Here is a 27076-nt window from a genome sequence, read left to right on the forward strand (position 1 = left end):
ACGTTACAGAAAGGTTTAAATGCAATAGAAAGAGACAGGTTGATATTCAGCTCTCGCAGACCTAATGGGATAGACACACAGACTGTATAATAATGAAGATGATGGATTGAGTTTATGTAGCGTTTTCCTTCATGCTGAGAAATGTTTAACTTGATATTCGAGAGGTGGGTAATGCAATATATCAATATAATGATGGAACAATTTTATATGTACTTTTAAAATAGTCAAATAAAAAGAATAAATGAATTTATAGATGTCAATATGGCCTACAGTGGTGACTGATCTCTCTTTTGAACTCAAATTCAAATTGCTTTATTGACATACATTACTCTCTCTCTCTCTCTCTCTCTCTCTCTCTCTCTCTCTCTCTCTCTCTCTCTCTCTCTCTCTCTCTCTCTCTCTCTTTCTCTCTCTCTGTCATGCAAGGAAAACATACAGGGGTTTCATATGAGCTGGTCCTTCCATAGACCGTCCACACAGCTGGTAGACACTTCACTGCTATCTGAAATCCATCACACAACCTTCAAACATAGGCACTGTACAGTAGTCTACCTAGTTCTGAGTCACAACCAATTCTAACTGGGTGTCTAATTCTGGGCTGTGGCTACAACTACTGTTTTGTCCATCTAGAGGGGTCAAAATACAATTCAAAAGACTTGGTCACACGCTGAGGTGAATCTGAAAGGCAAGTCAAGGGTCCAGTAGCAATGAGAAGATGGCATAGCAGGCTGTAAGGGATAGAACAGACAGTAGGCAGACTGGGTTTAACACGTGACAGAATGGGACCAGTCCTCTACCTTCCAATGTATATGTATTAATGATCACGAGAGCATGGATGGAGCGTTGAGCTGGGAAAATAAACTGAATTCCTGAAAGGAGAAGCACATGTGTGTGTGTGTGGGCGGCAGGGAGGGGGGTTCCCTCTACCTCTCTTCTAACCACCCTCCACCCTCTGTCCCTCCACCTCCGTCCCTTACCTCCCTCAACCCCTCACTCTATCCCTCTTTCTTTCTCACCTCTCTCTCTCCATATTTGTGTTGGCAGGAGGTGGGATGTGACAGACAGCTGGGCAGCGGTGCCAGGGAAGACAACTGCGGTGTGTGTGCCGGCGACGGTTCTACGTGTCGGCTGGTCCGGGGCCAGGCGCTGCCTCACGTCTCACCGGAAGAACGTAGGTACACAACAAGTTCGGCAACGCCTGAAAAAATACACTCTTCCCTCTCTAAGATGACCATACTTCTGCGCTATATCAATATCTTTACACACAGAGGTTGTGAACACACTCTCTGTTGAAAATACATTATCGTCTCGCTCCCTTGTGGCCATAGGTAAATATAATCTCTCTTCATCGCTCTCCCCCAACGAGGTTTACAACTGCTGTGAAAATACACTCTGGTCTCCTTAACTCTCATCTTCTCCCAAGCCCATGTAAATATCCCTCACCAACAAGGTTCACAATGCTCCCTTTTTTCTCTGGCCCTAAATATAGTATCGCCCCCCAACAAGGTTTGCAAACCCTTGTGGAAATACACCAGTCCATCCCATGTCCCTTACGGTCCTCTCAAAATATCTCTCCCCACTTGTCAGGTGTTGGTACTGTACCTCAATCCTTCAAGTCCTGAGCCCTGTCCCAGGTCTGGTCTGGGTTAGTGTTCTGTCTCAGGTCTGGTCTGGGTTAGTGTTCTGTCCCAGGTCTGGTCTGGGTTAGTGTTCTGTCCCAGGTCTGGTCTGGGTTAGTGTTCTGTCCCAGGTCTGGTCTGGGTTAGTGTTCTGTCCCAGGTCTGGCCTGGGTTAGTGTTCTGTCTCAGGTCTGGCCTGGGTTAGTGTTCTGTCTCAGGTCTGGTCTGGGTTAGTGTTCTGTCCCAGGTCTGGTTTGGGTTAGTGTTCTGTCTCAGGTCTGGTCTGGGTTAGTGTTCTGTCTCAGGTCTGGCCTGGGTTAGTGTTCTGTCTCAGGTCTGGTCTGGGTTAGTGTTCTGTCCCAGGTCTGGTTTGGGTTAGTGTTCTGTCTCAGGTCTGGTCTGGGTTAGTGTTCTGTCTCAGGTCTGGTCTGGGTTAGTGTTCTGTCCCAGATCTGGTCTGGGTTAGTGTTCTGTCCCAGGTCTGGTCTGGGATAGTGTTCTGTCCCAGGTCTGGTCTGGGTTAGTGTTCTGTCCCAGGTCTGGTCTGGGTTAGTGTTCTGTCCTAGGTCTGGTCTGGGTTAGTGTTCTGTCCCAGGTCTGGTTTGGGTTAGTGTTCTGTCCCAGATCTGGTCTGGGTTAGTGTTCTGTCCCAGGTCTGGTCTGGGTTAGTGTTCTGTCCCAGGTCTGGTCTGGGTTAGTGTTCTGTCCCAGGTCTGGTCTGGGTTAGTGTTCTGTCCCAGGTCTGGTCTGGATAAGTGTTATGGCCCACAGAGTTTATTTATCAAAGCTGGTATACTACTATGCCATCTGGCTTAGGCTGTCCACAGATGGAGCTTTCCAATGTAAGCTTCAAAATAGAGGCTGATTTTTTAGTGTGGGCTTTTCGTAAAACTTTGTGTGGAGATTAAAATCATGACTGCATTTTGGCTGTCACTATTATGTTTTTTCTGACGTGATAACTGCATTCTTGTTTGCTTGGAGGTGGTTAGGGACATTAAATACCATGCAAAATGGCAATGTTTTTACTAGAAAAATGTGTGGTTTGTGAATTCAATTAAATGTAGTTATTACGTTCCAGTCTGCCAAGCACTGGTTTACTGTACAGGACTGCGATCCATGTTTGAAAGAGTTGAGAAATGTTGACTTGAAGGTCGGCCTTTTCCTGGTAAATTGTTGGCTATTGTTGTCAGCTTCATGGAATACACTACAGGAGTATTTTAGGTCTTGGAGAAATCAAACTTTGAAAAGGTTTCCATTCATTTTGGAATTAGGCATATAGCTGGATCTACACAATAGATGGCATGGAACATCTCAACATTAGACTACTTTTGAGGTGTAAAAAACATCTGACAAACTAGAATTTTGTTAAGATGCTCTTGGCTATTTCCAGTACATTTTAGCATTTCCACACGTCTTTAAAGGTTAATTGAGTAGACATTGGCACCAAACGTATTTGCATACTGAATTTATTGGCCTTCAAGCTGAGGTATTGTATAAAATTCCTCAAATTAACTTGTTTTGACATGCGCTGGAGAGTGGAAATGAACATGGCTCGCTCCCTCAAAAAACATTCATATTAGAAATAACATCAAGTAACCATGTAAATATTTAGATCTGTCTTTTAATTGTTGGTGGGTGTTTACAGTATCTGTCACATACCTATAGTACTGGCCAACGGGCGTTTGGTCAAGCAGTAGTGTAGTGTCTGACTCAACTATAATCCAAGGTTAACTCACTTTGCCAGCTAATTGGAAAACCCCAGAACCTACTGTAGTATTGGGATGTGGCTGTATGAGCTCAAAGTAGTTGAACTAATGGTGACATTGGGTTTGTGCTGTACATTTAGTTGAACTAACGGTGACATTGGGTTTGTACTGTACATTTAGTTGAACTAACAGTGACATTGGGTTTGTACTGTACATTTAGTTGAACTAACAGTGACATTGGGTTTGTACTGTACATTTAGTTGAACTAACAGTGACATTGGGTTTGTACTGTACATTTAGTTGAACTAACAGTGACATTGGGTTTGTGCTGTACATTTAGTTGAACTAACAGTGACATTGGGTTTGTACTGTACATTTAGTTGAACTAACAGTAACATTGGGTATGTACTGTACAGTACAGCTGTAGATGCCTAGGATTATTCAGCACATTTAGGAGGGAAAACACTGCATTCTATGAATCCTCAGCATAGTATTTCCAGTTGACCTCAAAATAACATTTCTATCTATTTTAGATACCCATATTAGGGTTAGTAGTTTTCTAGCTATTTTAAGATTGGTACCCAATACATTATTAGGGCTAGTAGTTTTCCTGACCATGTGACCTGACCAAAAATAATTAGACCATTACTAGGTCCTGGCTGACCCCATTAGACCATTACTAGGTCCTGGCTGACCCCATTAGACCATTACTAGGCCCTGGCTGACCCCATTAGATCATTACTAGGCCCTGGCTGACCCCATTAGACCATTACTAGGCCCTGGCTGACCCCATTAGACCATTACTAGGCCCTGGCTGACCCCATTAGATCATTACTAGGCCCTGGCTGACCCCATTAGACCATTACCCCATTAGATCATTACTAGGTCCTGGCTGACCCCATTAGACCATTACTAGGTCCTGGCTGACCCCATTAGACCATTACTAGGTCCTGGCTGACCCCATTAGACCATTACTAGGTCCTGGCTGACCCCATTAGACCATTAACCCATTAGATCATTACTAGGTCCTGGTTGACCCCATTAGACCATTACTAGACCCTAACCCTAGTTTTGTTTCATCATGTCAAACCCCAGCCATAACTGTCCATATATCATATTATTATTATTACCATGAGCCACAGTAAATACATATGTCTATATTGTCTAGAAGCCTTCTGTTCTCCTAATACCAGCACAAGGCTGTCTTTGTAGCTGCCCACTAATAGGGACGAAGCTGAGCCTTATACAGTGGAAAGAGACATTTATATTGTTGTTGGACAGCGTCAGTCGTCAGCATTCGCTCTGCCCGGGTCTGCCAGTCGCACTTAAGTCACTTCTCCTCTTCCAAGAATTCCCCCTCGCTCGGAACAAAGCGCTCAAACAGTTGGAGTCCGAGTTCCCGACAAAGAAGTACTGGGACTTTTGTTTCGACGGGCAGAGTTAGACGTTTTCACAGCATCATGCTTGTTCCTTTTAAGAGGTTGTTTGACCGAATCTCAGGGTAACTCAATCCAAGCGCGTTATGTTCTCTCTAATAAAGAGCGTCTCGCCAATAATTCACAGTGGGTCGCAATGATATGTAGGCTACCTCCAGGTCCCATTGAGAAGCTGGCAGAGGAGAGCAGAGCACTCTGACGGTAATCAGATTGTTGAGGAGCCTCTCCTGCTTCTCCATTTATTTCTCTACTCACTCTTTTTATACTCCATCTCTCTCTCTCTCTCTCTCTCTCTCTCCTCTCTCTCTCTCTCTCTCTCTCTCTCTCTCTCTCTCTCTCTCTCTCTCTCTCTCTCTCTCTCTCTCTCTCGTCTCCCTCTTTTTCTTTGTCTTGCTTTGTCTCTCTCTCTCCATCTATCTCTCCTTCTCCACCTTTCCTTTTTCCTTATATTTTCTCTTCTCTCTCTACCCCCTCCATCTCTCTCCCCATTAGCTTCCTCTACCTCTGTAGTAGTTTGGGCGCTACAGGCCCTTATTTTTCTGGATGATGGTCCAGGGCACCCGGGGCTAAGCACTCTTGGCCTGTGTGTGTGTGTGTAGGTGTGTGTAGGTGTGTGTGTGTGTAGGTGTGTGTGTGTGTGTAGGTGTGTGTGTGGGCTCGCGTGCGCACGTGCTTGTGAACTTGCGTGCAAGAGTGTATGCATGTATGCATGCATACGTGTGAGTGTATTTGCGAGCATGCGTGTGTGTGTCTGGGCCCTGGGCTCGGGATAGTCATTCTCTCTCCTCTTTATTAATCTACTGTAAAAGCTGCTAATGAGGAGCTGGCAGTTCTGCTTCATTCCTCACAGCTCACTCTGCACACTCACTGCATCAGCATTCCCAACCAAAGGAAAATATAGAAATATGCAGAGAGCGTTTCCAGTCTGATTCGGCCATTGATTTCATTTTCCTTTCAGATTTTGGTTTATCTCTACTCAGCACTGGAAAACAAAACTTCAGAGCAACGTTATGAGTCTGAGTGGAATGTGATATGCCCCAGTGACACACACACACACACACAAACACAGAGAAAGAAAGCATCACATAGCACGTTAGTTTATTGTGATCCTTCATTTATGATTGTGAATGGTGTGTATCAGTCATTGTGTCTGGAATATGCTTAAAGCCAAAGCGCTAGTGCCAGAATTACTCCATTGTATCGGTGAGTCGATGAAAGATTAGTCTAAACCAAGCTTATAACAGAGTACATCCATGTTTCACTGTTCCCTCATTTATTTGGGATTATTCATTTCAGACAATTGAAGAAACTCTGAAAAACTGGAATGGACTTTATTTCCTTACCGTCATACAATTTTAGACTTACCAATTCTCTTTCCATATATCATTATTTTAAGGACTTTGGTGGGAGTCCATCAGGGCTTAATTGTTAAAAGGAGTGTCCCAGTTATGCGTCCCAAATAGCACCCTATTCCCTATATAGTGCACTACCTTTGACCAGGGCCCATAGGGATTTGGTCAATAGTATTGCACTATGTAGGGAATAGGGTGCCATTTGGGATGCAGATCTAGTGCTGCAAGAGGGAAAAGTAGCTTTCTCAAACAGCGGAAAATAGCATTAGCAGTTCTCTATAAACCTCTCGCCTCGTTAGAACAAAAGACTCGCCCCTCTCAGCCACAGGCTTGGAGAACAACGTGTAGTATGAAAAAGGTAAGTGTCTGAAAAGGCAGCACTTTAGCAGGGGAACACATTTAGCACGGGTCCTACTGAAATGAAAGAGGTCTATCTTACACTTATCAGGTTGGATATTGAGGTGGTGTGTGTGTGTGTGTGTGTGTGTGTGTGTGTGTGTGTGTGTGTGTGTGTGTGTGTGTGTGTGTGTGTGTGTGTGTGTGTGTGTGTGTGTGTGTGTTTGCGTATGTTTTTGTATCTGTCTGCATGTGTGTGAGTTTGGATATTTTTAGCAGTACATGACATAAAACACAGTGACATTTTAGGAGACGTGGATGTGGTCATTACTACTTCACTGCAGCGCACTAAAACATACAGTGCATTCGGACATTATTCAGACCCCTTCCTTTTTCCACATACAGTCACATTGTTCTTCATCAATCTACACACAATACCCCATACTGACAAAGTGAAAACAGGTTTTTAGAAATTGTTGCACATTTATTACAAATAAAAAACAGAAATACCTTATTTACATAAGTATTCAGACCCTTTGCTATGAGACTCGAAATTGAGCTCAGGTGCATCCTGTTTCCATTGATCATCCTTCTACAACTTGATTGGAGTCAGCCTGTGGTAAATTCAATTGATTGGACATGATTTGGAAAGGTACACACCTGTCTATATAAGATCCCACAGTTGACAGTGCATGTCAGAGCAAAAACCAAGCCATGAGGTCAAAGGAATTGTCTGTAGAGCTCTGAGACAGGATTGTGTCGAGGCACAGATCTGGGGATGGGTACCAAAAAAATTCTGCAGCATTGAAGGTCCCCAAGAACACAGTGTCCTCCGTCATTCTTAAATGGAAGAAGTTTGGAACCACCAATACTCTTCCTAGAGCTGACCGCCTGGCCAAACTGAGCAATCGGGGGAGAAGGGCCTTGGTCAGGGAGGTGACCAAGAACCCTATGGTCACTCTGACAGAGCTCCAGAGTTCCTCTGTGGAGATGGGAGAACCTTCCAGAAGGACACCCATCTCTGCAGCACTCTACCAATCAAGCCTTTATGGTAGAGTGGCCAAACGGAAGCCACTCCTCAGTAAAAGGCACATGACAGACCGCTTGGAGTTTGCCAAAAGGCACCTAAAGGATTCTCAGACCCTGAGAAACAAGATTCTCTGGTCTGATGACTCTAAGATTGAACTCTTTGGCCTGAATGCTAAGCGTCACACCTGGAGGAAACCTGGCACCATCCCTACGGTGAAGCATGGTGGTGGCTGCATCATGGGGATGTTTTTCAGCGGCAGGGACTGGGAGACTAGTCAGGATCGAGGCAAAGATGAACAGAGCAAAGTACAGAGAGATCCTTGATGAAATCCTGCTCCAGAGCGCTCAGGACCTCAGACGGGTGAACGTTCACCTTCCAACAGGACAACAACCCTAAGCACACAGCCAAGACAACGCAGGAGTGGCTTCGGGACAAGTCTCTGAATGTCCTTGAGTGGCCCAGCCAGAGCCCGGACTTGAACCAAATCGAACATCTCTGGTGAGACCGGAAAATAGCTGTGCAGTGACACTCCCCATCCAACCTGACAGAGCTTGAGAGGATCTGCAGAGAAGAATGGGAGAAACTCCCCAAATACAGGTGTGCCAAGCTTGTAGCGTCATACCCAAGAAGACTGGAGGGTGTAATCGCTGCCAAAGGTGGTTCAACAAAGTACTGAGTAAAGGGTCTGAATACTTATGTAAATGTAATATTTCAGTTTTTAATTTGTTATAAATTTGCAAAAATGTCTAAAAACAGTTTTTGCTTTGTCGAGGGGTCAGAATACTTTCAGAATGCACTGTATATTCTGCTGTATTTAATGATTGGTTTACAGCATGGTTTATATGTGTGCACCAAGCATCTCAGAGTTGGAGTGCTGATCTAGGATCAGTTTTGCCTTTTAGATCAGAATGAATAAGATTACATGGAGAGGGGGGACCTGGTCCTAGATCAGCACTCCTACCCCTACTGAAACGTGTGATACATAAGGATCAAAGTCAGTGGGAGTGTTCTGTTAGCGATAATTATTCCCTTTCTAACCCCTGTCACTATTGCAGGTTGACGTTTATTATCATGAATATTGCTCTGGAGGCAGAACTAAGCGATTTCGACTAGATGCAAAGTCAAAATTGTCTATATCGTAAAGATTCATGAAAACAACTATTTGCTTTTTGGTCTTCATTTAAGGCTGGGTTAGGCATTAGAGTTAGCAGTGTAGTTAAGGTTATGGTTATGGTTAAAATCAGATTTTAGGACTTTGTGGCTTAGTGACCACTCTGCAGAGCTGCCTCCTGTACATGAGTCATCCCAATAAATGCCAACCTGCGTCAGTATTAGTGAGGGTCACAGCACTTACAGAGGTCGAGGACAATGGAGAAAGAGTTGGGAAGAACCATGGAGGAAAGGTTCACACACACACACACACACACACAGACACACACACACAGACACACACACACACTGTGTCACTTGTACTGTACCTGTGAGAGGTTGACAGTATAGAGAAACTGGGTGGGCTTGGAGGGGGTTAACGTGACTGTCACAAGGTGTTTCTACAGTAGATATCAGATGTTATCACCTGGTTTATCTCTACTCAGCACTGGAAAACTAAACCTCAGAGCAACGCTGTGAGTGGAATGTGATATGCCCCAGTGACACACACACACGCACGGACAAACACACATACACACACACACGCACACGCATGTGCACACACACACACACACGCACACACGCACACACATACACACACACACACGCATGTGCACACACACACACACACACACACACACAGACACACACACACACACACACACACACACACATACACACACACACACACACACACACACACACACACACACACACACACACACACACACACACAAACCCTTCTTGCCTGACCTCATATTTGACTGCTGTAGATATGTTGTTGTTCTTCTGTTTTCACATTAACACATTTAGAATTGGCACATTGTTGCAGACTGTGGACTGCGGAAGGAGAAATATGGGTTATCATTTTTCCTCCCTGGTTTGTGAGCTCATAGATTCCATGTTGCTCCTTGGAAGAACATTCCTTATCACAGTCTTTGTCTGCGTCCCAAATGGTACCCCATTCCTATAAATAGTACACTGCTTTTGACCAGGGCCCTTAGGGTGTCATTTGGGACTCAAATTCTGACAATGCTTTTACTGTCCAACAGTTACTCCAGGTTTTTCAACCCTGTGACTCTAGATACATTACAGATACATTATTTAATTCCACTTTGAAACTAAATTGTTTCGACACAGTGCTATTTGACCTCATAAAATTCGTTGTCATAGTGTTTTTTTTACATCGACTGTATGCTTAAGTGGTCTCACCAACCCCCTTCGTTGATAAGACACTGAAGGTCAGTATGATCTGACAACTGAAGTAGAACTCCTACATTCCGGCTGTGTCCCAAATGGCACCCTATTCCCTACATAGGGCAATACTTTTGACCAGAGCCCTATTGGGCCCCTGTCAAAGGTAGTGCACTATATAGGGAATAGGGTGCCATTTAGGACAGGCCCCAACTTTATTTACTGAGGTTCATGTTCGTGGTGAGATCTGAAGCCAAAAGGAGTTCAGTATACAAATCAACTAAAACAGGGAGGAAACAGTCATGCCAGCTCGATATTAAGAACAGGAAATGTTTTAGATCGCTTCATTTGTTTACCCTAAAAAGAAAAAGAAACCTGCACACTGCTCTTGCTCGTATCACATACAAGCTTTTTTTATTTTCTCCCTTTATCAATGCTTACATGTTGGCCCATTGGCCTTCGTCATCTGAAGAAAGCCAAGAGGGAGACACGTGAGCTTTCATGTATTGTGTTGACATCGTTGTGTATTGTGAGGACATTTGGGGAATTGTGGAAACATTTTGGCATTTGATGAGTAGTTTAAATAAAATCTCCTTTGTCCTAAAGCTGTGAAGACAGTGCTGGAAGTCCCCTTGGGAAGCAGGAGTCTGAGAGTCAGCGCCAAAGGACCCGACCTCATAGGTGAGTTTTACACTGTTCTAGGGGCCTGTCCAACCTGTACAGACACACACACACACACACACACACACACATTCACACGCACACACACACACAAACAACCACACACACTTTCTCTTGGTCTCTCTTTCTCTCTAAACATCTGGGCTACCAAATGTTCTTCTGGCAGCTGATCAGTGCTAGTGATTTATAGAGGAAGTCATCACGTTATGTCTTACTCTGCCCAGCGCTTTGAGAATCACATACCACACTGACAACGCTCAGCTGAAATATAGATGTGTTTAACCTATGGGCCACTTTGATATGTGTGCGCACACACACACAGGTAGAAACTCAAACACACACATGCAGGTAGAGACGCAGACACGCACACACATGCGCGAAGAAACACACACACACGTCATGCTTTGCCATTCAGGAATGTTCAGAGATTCCAGAATGTTCCATTGAGGTTCTAGAAAGCAGTGCTAATAGAGGAAGGGAGTGAGAGAGAAAGAGAGAGACAGAGTTCTCTCCTTCTCTCCTCTCTGTTGGCTTGTGTTGGGAGCTCATGCATTTCAGATTTATGGGATGTGTTTCCTGTGTGTGATCGCTGCCAGTGTGTGTGTGTGTGCGTGTGCGTGCGTGTGTGCGTGTCTCTGATTCCACAGGAGACATGGCTAACTCCAGCTGCCTCGTTGGTGGCCAACATCATAATACACCCCTAGAACTCCACAGGTTTAAGTGGATGTGTGTTTTGTCAGATGTTTCAAAACAAGGGTTTGGAGTGACCTTCGAATTACTTTAGCAGATCGTTTATCAACTATCAGGAGACTAGCGAGGCCGATGTGGAAATGGAAAAAAGAACAGTGATGTAAAAAAGCAGAAAATGAGAAAAAACCTAGTAAAGGAGAACAGAGGAAAAGCTGATTTGAGAAATGTAAAGCCTCTGGAACTGAGCTTCAAGTTCACAAACTCCACTGAAACTAAATATTGTCAGGAGCGGTTTGAGGGAAGTGGTATCTTATTTTTACCTGTGGTCTTTTCTTAAAAGTCTATTTGGCTTACAAATGGCTTCTTTTCATGATATGGCAAAGGGCTACGTTGTGGTTAATTATTTCAAGTTGCGAAATTCCAAATTCTCATCTGTGATGTACTGTATAATTGATGTTGAAAATACATTAAACACGCCTGGGCCTTTCCAGAAACATTTGTTGAACGCGAATCGAGAGTTTGTTGAAATGTTAGTGATTCCATTAATCTCTAACGTAAAACATTGTTTTGGGAAGACATTTGAATCTTCCCCCTCATAAAATACTTTGTGAGAGAAACACATATGTTAGAGAAAGACAAATAAAGAGAGAGAGAGGGGGATGACAAGAAGAAAGGCCGATGCTGTGCCGTGGGACAGCTGAAAATGATTATGTCTCTACGAGAAAATGACTCTATCAAATTCTCAGTTTATTTTCTCCCACTCCCACTCAGTTGTTTGGCCAATAGACATTCAAAGAGTCACACATCAATGACTGTCATTGGAGACAATGAAGTCTCCATTGTTAAATCTTTTTACTATTAAACTGTTAGCATCGTGACCTTTATCTTAACCTTGGTGTATTGGGCCCATATTCATAAAGCGTATCAGAGTTAGAGTGCTGATCTAGGATCAGGTCCCCTCTGTCCATATAAATCTTATACATTATGATCTAAAAGGAAAAACTGATCCCAGCATGCGTACTCTGATATGCTTTATGAATATGGGCACTGGTCCGTTCATGTATACACTACCAGTCAAAAGTTTGGACATACCTACTCATTCAAGGGTTTTTCTTTATTTTTACTATTTTTTGCATTGTAGAATAAAAGTGAAGACATCAAAACTATGAAATAACACATATGGAATCATGTAGTAACCAAAAAAGTGTTAAACAAATCAAAATATATTTTATATTTGAGATTCTTCATAGTAGCCACCCTTTGCCTTGATGACAGCTTTGCACACTCTTGGCATTCTCTCAACCAGCTTCACCTGGAATGCTTTTCCAACAGTCTTGAAGGAGTTCCCACATATGGTGAGCATTTGTTGGCTGCTTTTCCTTCACTTAGCCGTCCGACTCATCCCAAACCATCTCAATTGGGTTGAGGTCAGGGGATTGTGGAAGCCAGGTCATCTGATGCAGCACTCCATCACACTCCTTCTTGGTAAAATAGCCCTTACACAGCCTGGAGGTGTGTTTTGGGTCATTGTCCTGTTGAAAGACAAATTATAGTCCCACTAAGCCCAAACCAGATGGGATCGCTGCAGAATGCTGTGGTAGCCATGCTGGTTAAGTGTGTCTTGAATTCTAAATAAATCACAGACAGTGTCACCAGCAAAGCACCCCCACACCATAACACCTCCTCCTCCATGCTTTACGGTGGGAATACACATGCGGAGATCATCCGTTCACCCACAACGCGTCTCACAAAGACACGGCGGTTGGAACCATAAATCTCCAATTTGGACTCCAGACCAAAGGACAAATTTCCACCGGTCTAATGTCCATTGCTCGTGTTTCTTGGCCCAAGCAGGTCTCCTCTTCTCATTGGTGTCCTTTAGTAGTGATTTCTTTGCAGCAATTCGACCATGAAGGCGTGATTCACACAGTCCCCTCTGAACAGTTGATGTTGAGATGTGTCTGTTACTTGAACTCTGTGAAGCATTTATTTGGGCTGCAATTTCTGAGGCTGGTAACTCTAATGAACTTATCATCTGCAGCAGAGGTAACTCTGGGTCTTCCATTCCTATGGCGGTCCTCATGAGAGCCAGTTTCATCATAGCGCTTGATGGTTTTTGCGACTGCACTTGAAGAAACGTTCATTGTTCTTGAAATGTTTTGTATTGTCTGACCTTCATGTCTTAAAGTAATGATGGACTGTCATTTCTCTTTGCTTATTTGAGCTGTTCTTGCCATAATATGGACTTGGTCTTTTACCAAATAGGGCTATCTTCTGTATATCCCCCCTACCTTGTCACAACACAACTGATTGGCTCAAATGCATTAAGAAGGAAAGAAATTCCACAAATTAACTTTTAAGAAGGCCCACCTGTTAATTGAAATGCATTCCAGGTGACTACCTCATGAAGCTGGTTGAGAGAATGCCAAGAGTGTGCAAAGCTGTCATCAAGGCAAAGTGTGGTTATTTGAAGAATCTCAAATATAAAATATTGTTTGATTTGTTTAACACTTTTTTGGTTACTACATGATTCCAAATGTGTTATTATTATACAATGTAGAAAATAGTACAAATACAGAAAAACCCTGGAATGAGTAGGTGTGTCCAAACTTTTGACTGGTACTGTAGGTGGGAATCATGAGATACTTTCTGCACCATGAGATCATGAGCTGAGCATGTGTGTGAGCGCATGCAGAAACACACACAAACACACACACACACACACACACACACACACACACACACACACACAGCAAACAGTGTTAACTCTCTGAGCTGAAGGTTAGACGTCACTGCAGCAGCTTAACTACCTTCATCTGTGTTCAGGTTTCAGACAAGACAAAACCACTCTTAGTGATCTACATCAACAACGTTAGGAACTTGGTACTGCTGATGGATTTTGTTAATCCAGATTTACCTCATTATGTCTTTGTGTGTGTCTCTCCCCCTCCCTCTCTCACTCTGTTTATCTCTCCACCCTCTCTCTCTCTCTCTCTCTCTCTCTCTCTCTCTCTCTCTCTCTCTCTCTCTCTCTCTCTCTCTCTCTCCCCCTCCCTCGCTCTCTCTCCCCTTCCTCCATATCTCTCCCTCTCTCTGTCTGTCTCCCCCTCTCCCTTTCTCTCTCCCCCGCTCTCTCTCGCTCTCTCTCCCCCTCCCTCTCTCACTCTGTTTATCTCCCCCCCCTCTCTCTCTCTCTCCCTCTCTCTCTCCCCTCCCTCTCTCCCCTCCCTCTCTGTGTATCTCCCCACCCTCCCTCTCTCTCTCTCCATCGATCTCTCCCCCCTCTATCTCATTCTTGTTCTCCTCTCTCTCTCTCTCTCTCTCTCTCTCTCTCTCTCTCTCTCTCTCTCTCTCTCTCTCTCTCTCTCTCTCTCTCTCTCTCTCTCTCTCTCTCTCTCTCTCTCTCTCTCTCTCTCTCTCTCTCTCTCTCTCTCTCTCTCTCTCTCTCTCTCTCTCTCTCTCTCTCTCTCCTGCAGTAATCGAGGCCCAGTCTCTGCAGGGTCATAGAGAGGAGCACAGTCTGGTCTCTCCGGGTTCCTACCTCATCGGCAATACCACCGTGGACTACCAGAAAGGGACAGACAGACAGACGCTCAGGACACAAGGACCTCTGGGAGCTGATTACATCATCAAGGTGACACGAGGAAGAGGCGCTGAGTCAGTGGCCTGGAGGCAAATGTTAATCCTACCTACAGATCTAGGATCAGATTAACCCATCTCCAGTCATGATCTTAACATAAGGGGGATGAAACATATCTGATCCTGTATCAGTAGTTATAAGGGAAATGTCTACCTACATCATGCACAAGGGAAACGTCTACCTACATCATTTATAAGGGAAACGTCTACCTACATCATTCATAAGGGAAACGTCTATCTACATCATTCATAAGGGAAACGTCTACCTACATCATTCACAAGGGAAACGTCTACCTACATCATTCATAAGGGAAACGTCTACCTACATCATTCACAAGGGAAACGTCTACCTACATCATTCATAAGGGAAACGTCTACCTACATCATTCACAAGGGAAACGTCTACCTACATCATTTATAAGGGAAACGTCTACCTACATCATTCATAAGGGAAACGTCTACCTACATCATTTATAAGGGAAACGTCTACCTACATCATTCATAAGGGAAACGTCTACCTACATCATTCACAAGGGAAACGTCTACCTACATCATTTATAAGGGAAACGTCTACATACATCATTCATAAGGGAAATGTCTACCTACATCATTCATAAGTGAAACGTCTACCTACATCATTCACAAGGGAAACGTCTACCTACATCATGCACAAGGGAAACGTCTACCTACATCATTTATAAGGGAAACGTCTACCTACATCATTTATAAGGGAAACGTCTACCTATATCATTCATAAGGGAAACGTCTACCTACATCATTCACAAGGGAAACGTCTACCTATATCATTCATAAGGGAAACGTCTACCTACATCATTCACAAGGGAAACGTCTACCTACATCATTCATAAGGGAAACGTCTACCTACATCATTCATAAGGGAAACGTCTACCTACATCATTCACAAGGGAAACGTCCACCTACATCATTCATAAGGGAAACGTCTACCTACATCATTCATAAGGGAAACGTCTACCTACATCATTCACAAGGGAAACGTCTACCTACATCATTCAAGAGTTATTTCTCTATTTCTCTCATGATTCTGACAGTCTTTTTGTGTTGTTAGATGTTGTAATCTGAGTAACCCCATCTATATTGTTTTTTACATCCACTCATGTCAGAATACTGAACAGATTGATGACCATTTTGTAGAGAAAGCCCTTGCCAATACATACACATTGTATGTTAGTGCAGTATGCTGATTACACCCACAAAGTAAGGTTGCGTCCCAAATCACACCCTATTCCCTTTGTAGTGCACTACCTTTGACCTAGTGCGCTTTGAAGTAGTGCACTTTGTAGGTGCCATTTTGGACACCACCTAAGATCTCTCCCATGTCATTGAGGTTATCAAAGCATTGCACAAACATGACACGACTCCCATGTCTGTGGCAATAAAACACAGCGTGCCATGGCTCTCCTAAAGATCATCATCATCATCATTAGCATTATCTTCATCATCATCATCGTCATAGACTGAAAATCAGGCCCTGTGTGTATTCCACAGCAAACACTACTATATAGGCCTAGGCTGCGTGCCAAATGGCACCCTATTCCGTTTATAGTCCACAACTTTTTAAATGAGTGCACTATATAGGTAAAAGGGTGCCACTTGGATCCGGGCCGCTGTCTTTCCCATGGAACCAATGACATAATGACATTATGTAGGATTTGGACCGGGGCCTAGAGCGCCGGCGACGTAAATTAACTACACATTATCCACATCACAAATGTTTAGTTTAGAAAATAAGTTCTGCTTTCATCTGATGTTAGAAAATCCTTGTTTATTCAATGTGATTATTAATGTTGAAATCATTCATTTATATAGAGGGATACTAGAAGGAAGTGTGGTCCAAATTCTTGATTGCGAAACATTCTTCAGATGAATGTTCTGTATGAAATGAGGATTGGGCTGTTTTGAGTTGGCACCAGAGTCTGTTCAGACATTGAGTTTTACGACTTCATACAGTGAGTTCTAAGGGCAGATCTTTTAAAACATGTCTAGATCTCTAGACATCTTTTGATATCGATGTGTGAGTGCGTGCGTGTGTGTGTGCATGCGTGTGTGCGCGTGATTGATGTTTACATATCTTGCATTACCCATCTCATATGTATATACTGTATTCTATACTATCTATTGCATCTTAGCCTATGCCACTCTGATAATGACATTCCTTTACTTAGATTTGTGTGTATTAGGTTTTTGTTGTAGAACTGTTAGATATTACTTGCTAGATATTGCTGCACTGTCGGAACTAGAAGCACAAGCATTTCGCTACACTCACAATAACATCTGCTAACCATGTGTATGTGACCAATGCATTTGATTTTATTTGATTGTGTGTATGCGTCTGTGTCTAACAGTGTGTGTTCTCTCCAGGTGAAATATGCTGCTCCCAGGGACACAGTGATCCAGTTCCTGTTCTATCAGCCAATCAGGTACCAGTGGAGAGAGACTGACTTCTTCCCCTGCTCTGTCACCTGTGGAGGAGGTGAGACTGACCCCAGATCAGCCATTAAAGAGACTGTTGTTGCTAGCTAACAAGGCTGGCCCGAGCCTTTTGGGGACCCTAAGCGATCAAAAACCTTTGTGGTCAAGACATTTTAGCGCCACTTGTCTTGGCAGTGGAGAGAAATAATTGCAGTTTAAAGATAATTACACTTCCATTTGAAATGTGTTGCCATGGCGCACAGGGAATTATTGCAGTTTTAAAACAAATTTCATGCAATTCTACTCATTACTACGAAGTTTAGATAGCTGGCTAGACTAACTTACCTAGCAATCTAAAACATTTTAGCTGACATGGGCGTATTGAGTGACTTGCATAACAAGTGGAAAACTTTGATGCACTACCAAATTTCGAAATGGAACCTTGTGTATTCTACTATTCTAACTCTCAACAGTAAGTTGAGAACCAACTGAGTTCCTAGCAGTCGTGGGGCCCTAAGCAGACGCTTATGTCGCTTATTGGCTGTGCCAGCACTGAAGCTTTATGACTGAACCCAGATCAGCTTTTATAGAGACTGTTGAAGCCAGCTATTAGCTTAAGCATTATGACTGAACCCAGATGATTCTTATAGAGACTGTTCTTGTTGCCAACAATAGCTTTGACTGAACCCAGATCAGCTCTTATAGAGACTGTTGAAGCTAGCTATTAGTTAAAGCATTATGATTGAACCCAGATAATTCTTATAGAGACTGTTATTGTTGCCAACTAAAGCTTTGTGACTGAACCCAGATCAGCTCTAATAGAGACTGTTGAAGCCAGCTATTAGCTAAAGCATTATGACTGAACCCAGATAATTCTTATAGAGACTGTTATTGTTGCCAACTAAAGCTTTGTGACTGAACCCAGATCAGCTCTTATAGAGACTGTAGTTGTTAGCTAAAGCATTATGACTGTACCCAGATCAGCCTTTCTGAGGGCTGATCATAGCACTTCTATAGAGATTTTCATCAGTTCTCAAAGCTGGTGATGAGGCTTGAGATATGATTGAACAAAACGTTAGCCTATTATTAACCAAACGTTTATCCAATGTTCGTTTTCTATTTCATACATGAAATACATTTTTTGGTTACGTTTTGGTTGCTGTATCATGACACAATGCATCCGACTATGAATAACCCAACGTGTCTGTGTTTTAGTGCTTTCGTTTCATACTCACACAGGAGACATTGAGCCAAACATTTGAAGGGCCCAAAATGAACCCATTACCCACCAAATGTTAGTCCAATGTTTGCCTTCTATCCTATTCATTGCTGACCTTGAGTGTTTGTGCCTGTTGCCAGGTTACCAGCTGAACTCAGCAGAGTGCACAGACATCAGGTCCAGTCAGGTGTTACCAGAGCACCACTGTAACAGCTACCCTGAGAACACCAAACCCACACCCAAACTCAAGGAGTGCAACATGGACCTCTGTCCTGAGAGGCACGTACATGTACCAATCATAATGGTTGCCCTATGGGCCCTGGTCAAAAGCAGTGCACCATATAGAATTGGGAGCCATTTGTGCATTTGAAGGCTGTATAGGAAACATGGTTCCTCTAAATGGTCATGGTGACATAGCGCTGTCTTCCTGTTTCTCCTCTCTAGTGATGGCTTCATAGAGGTGATGCCTTATGACCACTTTCAGCCTCTGCCACGGTGAGTGACCATCATTCTTTCCTTCTTCTATGGTCCCTCTACTACTCTGCATTACTGCACTACTACTGTAGTAAGTTAAATAAGTAGGCTTGCACGCGTCTTGGCTTGTGTGAGCCGGAACAGCTCATAGGAGCAGGAGCCCATCTCCTGTTTCTGTAGCGTGAGGTAGTACAGCTCCTGGACAGGACACTAGTCTATCACAGAGCCTGTATTACTGTAGTACACCTCCTGGACAGGACACTAGTCTATCACAGAGCCTGTATTACTGTAGTACACCTCCTGGACAGGACACTAGTCTATCACAGGGCCTGTATTACTGTAGTACACCTCCTGGACAGGACACTAGTCTATCACAGAGCCTGTATTACTGCAGTACACCTCCTGGACAGGACACTAGTCTATCACAGGGCCTGTATTACTGTAGTACAGCTCCTGGACAGGACACTAGTCTATCACAGGGCCTGTATTCCTGCAGTACAGCTCCTGGACAGGACACTAGTCTATCACAGGGCCTGTATTCCTGCAGTACAGCTCCTGGACAGGACACTAGTCTATCACAGAGCCTGTATTACTGTAGTACAGCTCCTGGACAGGACACTAGTCTATCACAGAGCCTGTATTACTGTAGTACAGCCCCTGGACAGGACACTAGTCTATCACAGAGCCTGTATTCCTGCAGTACAGCTCCTGGACAGGACACTAGTCTATCACAGAGCCTGTATTACTGTAGTACAGCCCCTGGACAGGACACTAGTCTATCACAGAGCCTGTATTACTGTAGTACAGCCCCTGGACAGGACACTAGTCTATCACAGAGCCTGTATTCCTGCAGTACAGCTCCTGGACAGGACACTAGTCTATCACAGAGCCTGTATTACTGTAGTACAGCCCCTGGACAGGACACTAGTCTATCACAGAGCCTGTATTACTGTAGTACAGCCCCTGGACAGGACACTAGTCTATCACAGGGCCTGTATTCCTGCAGTACAGCTCCTGGACAGGACACTAGTCTATCACAGGGCCTGTATTACTGTAGTACAGCTCCTGGACAGGACACTAGTCTATCACAGGGACTGTACTACTGCAGTACAATGTCATTATTATTACTGCAAGTAACAGAGAGGACATGTCAAACATCTTCTGAGCATATATATTATTCCTACATCTTTGTGTGGTTACAATTACATCTCCTCCTATTCAATATGCCCCTGTGTTCTGTGTTATGCATATGCTATGTCACTGAATTAAGTGTTTCAGAGAGTCACAACCATGTAATAGCTCTGTGTTAGCTATGCCTATGCTATGTCACCATAAAACCTCATGGAGAGCAAAAGCATCGTACAGCTCTGTGTTAGCTACTAATATGCTATGTCACTGAATGAAGCATCATAAAGAGTCATAAGCATCTTATTGCTGTTTCTCCCCTGTTTCTCCCCAGGTGGGAGCAGGGTCCCTGGACGGAGTGTTCTGTGTCGTGTGGGGAGAGCGGCGGGCTGCAGGAGCGCAGCGTGGTGTGTGTTGAGGACGACACCCACGGACAGATCACTCAGGTGGAGGAGTGGAAGTGCACACACTCCCCTCGGCCAATCACGCAGCAGAGCTGCAACAGCTTCACCTGCCCACAGTGGGTTGCCATGGAGTGGTCCCAGGTGAGCTATCAAGTAAAAACATCTAATCAACGTTTATTGGTCGCGTACACAGTTTAGCAGGTGTTATAGTAGGTGCAGCGAAATGCTTATGTTACAAACTCCAACTCCACCCTCTGGAGAGCCATGCGGTTGTAGGCGGAGCAGTTGCCGTACCAGGTGGTGATGCAGCCCGACAGAATGCGCTCAATGGTGCATCTGTAGATGTCTGTGAGGGTCTTAGGGGCCACACCGAATTTCTTCAGCCACCTGAGGTTGTAGAGGCGCTGTTGTGCCTTCTTCACCACAATGTCGGTGTGGCGAGACCATTTCAGTTTCTCAGTGATGTGCACACCGAAGAACTTGAAGCCACTGCCTCTGTGAATTGGCTACCAAGCCTCTGTAAACTGGCTATGAAGCCTCTATGAACTGGCTATGAGGCCTATATGAACTGGTTATGAGGCATCTATGAACTGACAATGAACTGTCTTTGAGACAGATTGCAAGATATGTCCATAATTTGCTCTTCAGTTTAATTTCAAACTTTCACATACAGCATTAATTCAGCTTTACTGTATATGGTAAGAACAGTATCTTATGTGCACATAACATATAACATTTATATAAAGTCAGTATTACGTTTATTTAAATGAGTGGTTGGTTATAGTGTGTGCTATTGTAACTGTGTGTTTGTGTGTGTTTGTGTGTGTGTACGCGTGCGTGTGTGTGTTTGCGCATGTGTGTGCACGTGTGTGTGTGTTTTGCAGTGCACAGTGACGTGTGGCCGTGGGTTGCGGTACAGAGTGGTCCTGTGTATTGACCACAGGGGGCAGCACACTGGTGGCTGTAACACATCTCTCAAACCACACATCAAAGAAGACTGCCTGGTACCTGTCGCATGCCACAAACCCAGAGGTACAGTATCCACTGTGTCTGTGTTCATGTGTGTGTCTGCCCACTGTCCACATACAGCTAATACTGTCAGCCTCCCCCTGTCCACAAACAGCTAATACTGTCAGCCTCCCCCTGTCCACATACAGCTAATACTGTCAGCCTCCCCCTGTCCACAAACAGCTAATACTGTCAGCCTCCTCCTGTCCACATACAGCTAATACTGTCAGCCTCCCCTGTCCACATACAGCTAATACTGTCAGCCTCCCCCTGTCCACATACAGCTAATACTGTCAGCCTCCTCTTTTCCACATACAGCTAATACTGTCAGCCTCCTCCTGTCTACATACAGCTAAGTCTGTCAGCCTCATCCTGTCCACATACAGCTAGGACTGTCAGCCTCCCCCTGTCTACATACAGCTAAGACTGTCAGCCTCCTCATGTCCACATACAGCTAAGACTGTCAGCCTCCCCCTGTCCACATACAGCTAATACTGTCAGCCTCCCCCTGTCCACATACAGCTAATACTGTCAGCCTCCCCCATCCACATACAGCTAAGACTGTCAGCCCCCCCTGTCCACATACAGCTAAGACTGTCAGCCTCCCCCTGTTTACATACAGCTAATACTGTCAGCCTCCTCTGTCCACATACTGTTATGAGTAAATCTCATTCTGGCAAGCAAATATTTACTCAGCAGACCATTAACTGAAACCATAGGGCTTCATTATCACAGCTAGATATGGCTGAGGGACAGGAGACTGGGGTGTGTGTGTGTATGTGTGTGTGTGTGTGTGTGTGTGTGTGTGTGTGGAGTGTGTGTGTGTGCGGAGTAATGTGGGTTTGGCTCTAGACTTCCAGGCTTCAGTAATGATGGCAGAGAGTCAGAACTGGCATCGTGGTAGACATCTGGAGTAAATGGTGGGTGAAAATATGAGCTTCTTGAGAGAGAAATATGAGCTTTTTAAAAGTGTCCCAGTGAAATAGTAAGGATGATCATTTGGTTGAGAGGAGGATATGTATTGTAAATCAACCTCCCCTCTCTTCTGATTTAGTAGTCTGATGATTGGTTTGGTCGTTTTCATACTGGGGTGAGTCAGGATCAGTCAGGATCAGTCAGGGTCAGTCAGTGTCAGTCAAGGTCAGTCAGGGTCAGTCAGGGTCAGTCAAGGTCAGTCAGGGTGAGTCAGGGTCAGTCAGGATCAGTCAGGGTCAGTCAGGGTCAGTCAAGGTCATTCAGGGTCAGTCAGGGTCAGTCAAGGTCAGTCAGGGTCAGTCAGGGTCAGTCAGGGTCAGTCAGGGCCTTGCACACACACACAGTCCCCTAACCCTAACTAATTATAACCCTAACCCTAAACCTAATCCCTAAGCCTAAAATAGCATTTTTCCTTGTGCGGGCTGGCGAAATGTCCCCACAAGGATAGTAAAGACAGCGAGAGATGTTCCACACCTTGCAGTGTTAACCTAGGCGAACCCTTGTGCCCTTGTGCATGTGTGCATTTCCCCAAGCCCTCTGAAATACGCTATCAGAAAATGGCAGTGGTGGAAAAAGTACCCAATTGTCATACTTGAGTAAAAGTAAAGATAACTTAATATTAAATGACTCAAGTAAAAGTGTAAGTCACCCAGTAAAATCCTACTTGAGTAAAAGTCTAAAAGTATTTGGTTTAAAATATACTTAAGTATCAAAAGTAAAAGTAACTCTACCCACATGTACATATTACCTGAATTACCTCGACTAACCTGTGCCCCCGTACATTGACTCTGTACCGGTACCTCCTGTATATAGCCTCCCTACTGTTATTTTATTTTACTGCTGCTCTTTAATTATTTTAAACAGTAAAATAAAGTACAGATACCCCAAAAAACTACTTAAGTAGTACTTTCAAGTATTTTTTACTTAAGTACTTTACACCCCTGAAAAATGGGTAGATATAAATAAATATGGGAACGTGGCCTAAAACTCTCTTTCCCTGATCTGGAGTCAGTTACTGTACGCAGTGTAAGGCAGCTGACTAACTATGTGTGTTTAATATCTGGTCTAGAGTCAGTTCCTGTGGAGGCCAAGCTGCCCTGGTTAAAGCAAGCCCAGGAGCTGGAAGAACAACGCACCGCTACGGAGGAACCAACGTGAGTAGAGGTACACACACTCAAGTCCACACGGCTTGCGCAAATACACACAGACGCAAGAACACACACACACACATACATACACAAGCCAGGGAACCTAGATGGAAGTCTACTTCTGCCACTCTCTCTCTCTCTCTCTCTCTCTCTCTCTCTCTCTCTCTCTCTCTCTCTCTCTCTCTCTCTCTCTCTCTCTCTCTCTCTCTCTCTCTCTCTCTCTCTCTCTCTCTCTCTCTATATATATATATATATATATATATATATATATATATATATATATATATATATATATGTTTCCAGAACATTCTGAACTCCCATAGACCTATATTATTTGAGCTGTTAGAACTGTGTTCCAAAAGGCACTCTTTTCCCTGGTGCACTACTTTTGACCATAGATAAGCCTATGGGCTCTTGTCAAAAGTAGTGCACTATATAGAGAATTGGGTGGCATTTGGGACACAACCATAATTGATCTCTTCCATCTCTGTAACGTTAGCCCCCATTAATAACAGCCACTGGGACAATCCAATACAGGCCCCCTAGTAAAGCCACAACCCTGGCCTTTGCCAGAGGCAAGTAAGAGCAGTCCCCAGCATCAGACACACACACACACACACACACACACACACACACATGTATTCACACTCTGAAATATACACACACACACTTACAGTGCATGCTGGCAGGCACACACACGCATATAAACACACACATGAAGAAGCAGACATACACACACTCGGCGCATACCTCCTCCGCTGCGGTCGGCTGCGGTCTACCAAAGGCATCTATCACAGGGGTTCATTAAACACAAGTATGTGGAGTAAATGCATGTGGTCCTTTCCTGCAGTCAAATTACCAAAACACCCTCTAGTGGCCTCAAGGATGGAACGTTATTTGTCATTTCATAATTAATTAACATTGATTTTAAAAACCCGCAGAAAATCCGGTGTTTCTATGTCAAACGGTTTTGTTATATTTTGGGTCTTCTGTAATGTATATAAAGTGTAATATTGGGATGCAAACTCAAAATGTAATATAATTCAACTCTGTATCTGACATGGTACAGGCGTCTTCTTTTTTCTAAGCCCATACCGTGTGTGTGAGGTGTATACTTTTGTTTCAAAGTAGATTTGTTTAAGACTACCAAGAAACACTCTGTGTGACCCTGATTTAGCACACTGCAGTAAAAGGTTAAGAGTTCACAGAGGAGAGAAACCCAGCAGTTGTTGAACAACTTATCAGGGACACAGGAGATCTGGCAACCCTCAGTGTAGTCAGAGCAAAGGGTTGCCAGATGTACTGTTTCTCCTGATAACTTGTCTTGTATTACGGTTGGAGTACCTAACCCCTATCAGAGACAGACTTCCCTTTAGACGTTCCCTTTCCGCACGGTTACTCATCTTGCTATATATAGGAGAACAGTGGGAGTTGAGTTGCCAGGTTTGGGTGGGGGGAGATCAGGAGATGATCACTGCACATTAGGATTCGGTTGTCCACTCCAGGATTCCGGTGGTGTGTGCGTGCATGCGTAGAGGCTGAGTCACTGAGCAGGGCGGTCCGGATATCTCCAACACAAGCCCTTATCACGGGCCTGATAACACACTCACACCATCAGAGCTTATCCACAGGTCTGTGCTAATGTCCTGCTGGCTTTCCTTTCCTTCCTCTGCTGGTGATGAGACTGCTGCTGTGGTCCTGTTAGTACTGACAGACACACCCTGGGATCTGTCAGGTCTAGAGGCTCACACACACCTCACACCACTCAGTCACACACCCATACACACTCGTAGACACCACCCACACCCCTTGCAGACACATCCTCAGAGAGTTCCCTACACACACACACACACACACACACACACACACACACACACACACACACACACACACTCGCAGAAATCTCATACACCTCCCAGACACATCTGCAGAGTTTGCCGCACACACACACACACACACACACAGATACACATACACAGTTGCTTACACATACACTTCCCCACTTGCTTCAAGATGTCCACCATTGTTCCTGTACACAAGAAAGCAAAGGTAACTGAACTAAATGACTATCGCCCCGTAGCACTCACTTCTGTCATCATGAAGTGCTTTGAGAGGCTAGTTAAGGATCATATCACTTCTACCTTACCTGACACCCTAGACCCACTTCAATTTGCTTACCGCCCCAATAGATCCACAGACGATGCAATCGCCATCGCACTGCGCACTGCCTTATCCCATCTGGACAAGAGGAATACCTATGTAAGAATGCTGTTCATTGACTATAGCTCAGCCTTCAACGCCATAGTACCCTCCAAGCTCATCATTAACCTCGGGCCCTGGGTCTGAACCCCGCCCTGTGCAACTGGGTCTTGGACTTCCTGACGGGCCGCCCCCAGGTGGTGAATGTAGGAAACAACACCTCCACTTCACTGATCCTCAACACAGGGGCCCCACAAAGGTGCGTGCTTAGCCCCCTCCTGTACTCCCTGTTCACCCATGACTGCGTGGCCACGCACGCCTCCAACTCAATCATCAAGTTTGCAGACGACACAACAGTAGTTGGCCTGATTACCAACAATGACGAGACAGCCTACAGGGAGGAGGTGAGGGCCCTGGCGGAGTGGTGCCAGGAAAATAACCCCTCCCTCAACATCAACAAAACGAGCTGATCGTGGACTTCAGGAGACAGCAGAGGGAGCACGCCCCTATCCATATCGACGGGACCGCAATGGAGAAGATGAAAAGCTTGAAGTTCCTCGACGTACACATCACTGACAATCTGAAATGGTCCACCCACACAGATAGTGTGGTGAAGAAGGCTCAACAGCGCAACAACGCCTCTTCAACCTCAGGATGCTAAAGAAATTAGTCTTGGCCCCCAAGACCCTTACAAACCTTTACAGATGCACAATTGAGAGCATCCTGTTGGGCTGTATCACCACCTGGTACGGCAACTGCACCGCCCGCAACCGCAGGGTTCTCCAGAGGGTGGTGCGGTCTGCCCAACGCATCACCGGGGGCACACTGCCTGCCCTCTAGGATACTTACAGCACCCGATGTCACAGGAAGGCCAAAAAGATCATCAAGGACATCAACCACCCGAGCCACGGCCTGTTCACCCTGCTACCATCCAGAAGGCAAGGTCAGTACAGGTGCATCAAAGCTGGGACCGAGAGACTGAAAAACAGACTGTTAAAACCATCACTAGCCGGCTAACACCTGGTTTCTCAACCCTTCACCTTAGAGGCTGCTGCCCTATATACATAGACATGGAATCACTGGTCACTTTAATAATGGAACACTATTTTTCATATGTATATACTGTATTATATTCTATTGTCTTTTAGTCAATGCCACTCCGACATTGCTCATCCTAATATTTATATATTTCTTAATTCCATTCTTTTACTTTTAGATTTGAGTGTATTGTTGTGAATTGT

At 44.5% G+C, this 27076-nt stretch overlaps 1 pseudogene across 1 annotated transcript in view; it reads left to right on the forward strand.

Annotated features, from left to right (window-relative positions):
- The window catches only part of LOC311111399 (ADAMTS-like protein 3), an 85612-nt pseudogene that overhangs the window by 16600 nt on the left and 41936 nt on the right, over nucleotides 1-27076 (forward strand). The window contains exons 5-14 of the transcript in view: nucleotides 1045-1171; nucleotides 10429-10503; nucleotides 14670-14827; nucleotides 17233-17344; nucleotides 18643-18781; nucleotides 18947-18997; nucleotides 20436-20646; nucleotides 21390-21537; nucleotides 23558-23642; nucleotides 27052-27067. The product of the transcript in view is annotated as an ADAMTS-like protein 3 (transcript). The remainder of the gene's footprint in view (nucleotides 1-1044; nucleotides 1172-10428; nucleotides 10504-14669; nucleotides 14828-17232; nucleotides 17345-18642; nucleotides 18782-18946; nucleotides 18998-20435; nucleotides 20647-21389; nucleotides 21538-23557; nucleotides 23643-27051; nucleotides 27068-27076) is intronic.

This window comes from Coregonus lavaretus, assembly GCF_964263955.1.
Source record: "Coregonus lavaretus genome assembly, chromosome: 37".
In the NCBI taxonomy this organism is placed as follows: domain Eukaryota; kingdom Metazoa; phylum Chordata; class Actinopteri; order Salmoniformes; family Salmonidae; genus Coregonus; species Coregonus lavaretus.